The sequence below is a fragment of the Xyrauchen texanus genome, chromosome 11 (assembly GCF_025860055.1).
Source record: "Xyrauchen texanus isolate HMW12.3.18 chromosome 11, RBS_HiC_50CHRs, whole genome shotgun sequence".
NCBI classification, from domain to species: domain Eukaryota; kingdom Metazoa; phylum Chordata; class Actinopteri; order Cypriniformes; family Catostomidae; genus Xyrauchen; species Xyrauchen texanus.
In genome coordinates this window covers 28,657,611-28,662,334 of record NC_068286.1, presented here as the reverse complement: position 1 = coordinate 28,662,334, position 4,724 = coordinate 28,657,611, and the positions used below count along the sequence as shown (strand labels likewise).

At 34.3% G+C, this 4,724-nt stretch overlaps 1 long non-coding RNA gene across 1 annotated transcript; it reads right to left on the bottom strand.

Moving 5' to 3' along the window:
- Nucleotides 1-2,364: 2,364 nt before the first annotated feature.
- On the bottom strand, nucleotides 2,365-4,521 carry LOC127652236 (uncharacterized). The gene is made up of 6 exons (XR_007971687.1): nucleotides 4,432-4,521; nucleotides 4,198-4,219; nucleotides 3,936-3,960; nucleotides 3,492-3,554; nucleotides 3,370-3,394; nucleotides 2,365-2,854 (listed from the first exon to the last, which is right to left on the bottom strand). It is a non-coding gene; the product is annotated as an uncharacterized LOC127652236 (long non-coding RNA).
- Nucleotides 4,522-4,724: the final 203 nt, after the last annotated feature.

Sequence of the window (4,724 nt, the reverse complement as noted above, 5' to 3'; positions counted from 1 at the left end):
TCAGATACATGTTTTTGTATTTGTGCTGTATGTCTTGTGCACAGCGTACTGTGTGAAGTACCTTGAGTGCAGATATTTTGTTTTTAGATTTGAATAAATTATATTCTTTCTGACGAGCCCTAAAATGTACATCACAGTGATAACGTTGGTTAAAAACGTTCTTCCTTTTTTCATAGAAGTTAGGATCATTTTTGCATCGGTTTGTATAATGGTCTATTTGCCTTTGCCTAAAAATTGGATCCTCTGAATATCGATCAACAAGATATTGCATATGCTGTTCTTTATATTTAACATTGTTCCTATAATTTCTCAATATATAGTCCTTTTGTTTCTCCCTGAATTGTGCATCATTCCTGTAATTTTGCATTATATAATTCTTTTGTTTCTCCCTGAATTGTGCATCATTCCTGTAATTTTGCAATATATAATTCTTTTGTTTCTCCCTGAATTGTTCATTATTTCTGTACTTCCTAATTACATAAGCCTTTTTTCTCTCTCTGTATTCATTACTATTTTTATAATTGTTTTTCATTGCTTGTTTGTGTTCTTCTCTGTAAATCATATTATTCCAATACTTGTTCTTCATGGCTTGTTTAAGTCTTTGCCTGGATTCACTACTTCTTTTATAATCATAGACTTTACGTACAGCCTGTTTTTTGTCATAAACACCTTGCCTCTGAACCATTTCTTTCTGCCTTTTTTTATAATAAGCCTTTCGCTTTTGAGTCTTGTTCAGTTTTTCTGTCTTCTTGATTGTCGATTGTGAATATTTATGATTTGGAGCCGACAACGCTAATTGATCCTGTGACAGCATACCATGAGAAAGTTCACTGAATGACACATTTTTATTACTGTCTTGATTCTGTGTGACGGTAGTTAGAACATCTATTTTATCTTGATAAGTCAAGTGGTCTTGATCATTAGTTGATGTGGCTCCATTAACGGTAATCTCAGATGGTTGTTGAACTGGATCTTGGACACACTGTTGTGAGACATCAGCAGACCTGCATTGTTCATTGTTTGACAGAGCTTTATTCTCAAAAGAGACAGATGGTTGTACATCAAGATCACAGCAGTTCGGGGAGACTTCAGGACGTACACTGCTTTCGGTTATCCGGTTAAAGAACGATACAGGCAGCAGATCAAATTGTTGCTGGTCTCTCAAATCGAAACACCATTGAAACAATAGCATCAGCCTCTCGATCAGGTCTTCTAAACGGAAGAAGGTCAACATCACGGCCGTACCTGTGCTTTCATCTTCATCAGGCATTCCATATGCTGTTCTGCAGTGAGAATCAAAATAACCAAACCTCCCTGAGCGATCTCTGAATACAGCGATACACGAGCATCCACACAGCAGCAACGCGTCACTCACATCCGCTCTGAGGCATTGCAGAGTATTCTCAAGGTTTACATACTCGCCTAGTGCAGGTGAATCTTTTAGAAATCCAACTCTCGTAGGATGTTTCAGGATGTTGTAGCAGTTTGAGTTGGTCTTAATTGTGCTTGGCAGCTCATCAAAGTTGAACAAATTAGACACAAATTGTCCTTTGCTCTGCAGTGTTCGTTTGACACTAGTGTAAACTGCATCGCCTTTCTGTAAAATGCGGTCTAAATCGAAACCGAGAAGCTCATTACGTTCATTATGGAAAGCTAGGAACATTAAGGCATTGCAAGTACACTGATGGCCTCTGGAGTAAATGTTGTACCTAGAATCGCCTTGACAGTGGGATGCTGTAACAGACAGAACATACGGGTTTGCATCGATCATAATTGATACAGAGTTGGTACCGCTACTGGTGCCAAACGAAGCTTCTTGCTTTCTGCGCTGTTTCTGAGATTCCCTCCGTTTTCCTTTTCTTGGCATGATGTCAACACTGATAAATAAATGTAGTAAATATAATAATAATGTATTAAATTACTTATTGAATATATACTTAGAAATTAAATGGAACTCAAAGTTAATATATTTTTTCAAGTTTATGTAGTCGTCAAATTCTCCTTCAAGAATATGAAAACCGTGTAGAATTAAATGAATCTTTGTTTCTGAAGATGCAGCTAGTGAAAGAAAATGCTAGCAGTTTACGAAACACCAAATAAAAACACTTATGCAACAAATGACAGTTCTTATTCTTTGTATTATATCAGTTGGACATCAACTAAGTCAAATAAGAAACAATGTAATATAAATCTGCTGTCTGTAATGTAATTGCTAGATAATTATGTGATATAAAAGAATACAGAAACGTAACTAATGCAATGCTAAGTTTGTATGCAATAAAATTGTAACTTAGGTTAAATGTTATACATAAAATGAGATAAAGTTGTAAAATGCTAACCACCGATATCACCAAACAATATTAGACTGCTTTATAAAATGACACCCAAAAGATTGTGAAATCAACTATACAATATAGATGTTACAAGACTGAACTTACTGAACAGCAACTGCACTTTAAATAATAAGAGCTGATTCAAAGCAGTCAATTATACAAAAGCTAAATAAAGTTAAATATGTGATATACAAGACTATAGACAATGAACACTATGTAATGTAAAGCTAAACAGTTGGTTATCAAACAAATGACTGTGTGTGTGTGTGTGTTTGGATGTTGATTTTCCAACGTAGTCCTCAGATCATGAAGGCAGCAGGGCAGACTGGAGCTGGTCCCTCTTTCAGGCTTTCGGGCACTGTAAATCAAATATTTATTTTTGGGTGGTTATAGGGTTCAAAGTTTGGGTTTGGTTATTGGTTCCAAAGTTTGGGTTTGGTTATTGGTTCCAAAGTTTGGGTTTGGTTATTGGTTCCAAAGTTTTGGTTTTCTGGCTCATTTTTTTGAGGTGCGTTAGCAAGCTGCTTATGTGCATTTGGTATGTTTTGCATGGGCAGATTGCAGGGAGGTTGCGTTTGGGTGCAAGCAAGCAAGCAGCAAGCAGAGCAGCAGCGTTTTAAAATGCAAGGCCAGTTATTTTAGCAGTTTGTGAAGAGAAAGTACAGAATGGCAAAGGTTTAGGCAAATAAAAATGATAAAAGTTTGAGTGGAAATGGATATAAAGGTATTGATAGGACAGGACAGGATAGACAACACACACACAAACACAAGAAGAAGAAAAAAAACAAGTTAGTTCCATTCTTAACACAAACAAACATGGCTAGTACAAAAATAATTTAATCATTAAATGTAAATAAGAACTGAACTACATTGCCATCATATTAATCATTATCAAGTTAATTGTTGAAAACAGGACAGAGGAGGAAATTCTATATATATTTTTTTATCTTAGTAATCACCATTCCCTACTTTCCTTATAAAGATATTGCAAAAACCACCATGTATTACATCTGAAATGTTTAACAATGTAACTTACCTAGATGGACAAGATGTCCAATCTACTGTAGACGACCAAAAAAAAGACAAAATAGATTTGTTCATAGCTCGAACAAAGCCTGCATGATCATGGCCAACAAATTGCTGTATTCTAGCACTTACATGGTGAGCTTCACCAGAGAGAGCGAATTGGACCGGAACACAGCCTGGATTAACAGCTATGCACTTAAATAAAAAATAAAAAAACATTTTTTTACTGATTATATGTATTTATTTGTCAGTTAAACTGATGTAAAATGACAGAAAAAAAGATTAAACAATTTATGATCCTGTGGCCCCCCTCTGGTGGACAAAACTACTATTACAGCATTCAACTCTGCATCAGAAATCCATGAAACTAAGCATGTTTCCCAGAATGACTCTATAGATCAAACACTGCACATTTCCTATATTATCTATATGTTACACATAGTTTTGAGAAATTTGGATTTTGTATGCACAAATATGTATATACTTTCAGTGTTTAATAAACATACTGCAGATGCAAAAATTCCATTCAATAATAAAAAAAATTTAATTGTGTAATGTTTTGACAATGTTACTTACATAGATAGACGAGACATCCAATCTACTGGAAAACATAAATGAAGAAAAAAAAAAGACAAAATAACTTTAAACTCAAATCAATATTTTATGTTTTGTCAATTTTTCTATGCTGTGTAATAAGCAAATTATCATGTCATCATTTTTTGTTTGTTTTTACCACTCCACAAATATGTAATATTTATGTCTCAAAAACAGATGCTGATGGAGAGAACCGATTTCTGTATTGCATCTTTAAATCTGAATGTTTGACAGTGTTACTTACAAAGACGGAAAAGACGTCCTATCTGTTAGTGGGGGAAAAACAAGATTTACTATTAATAGATAAGTTATAGTGACAGCCCTAAACTATTCCTTTACCTTTAAACACACATTATTGGCTTCGGCCACCAAACAGGTACCAAATAACATACAAACAAAACATTTGAATGACTCTATATGACTCAAATAAAATCTAAAATGACAGCAAAAACAAAAACAAAAAAACTTATGTACACACCTGTCATGCAATGATGATGGCTCTTAAAAGAGCCTTTAGTTGCGCATATATGGCTTATGTTTTTTTTTCTTCTTCTCTGGATGTTGGCTGCTGTTCAGAGAAAAAAAAAAAGGAAGAAAAAGAAATGATCACCATAAAGATGAAATAAATCACCAAAAACATCTAAATTATATATTACACTGGTGTGTGAGAATTTGGTAAGTGTGAATCAAAAAGAATACTTACATAGCAAAGGAATCCAATGTAGGTGCAAATGAAAAGGTTGAAAATTACCTGTTTTCAGAAGTGTAAAA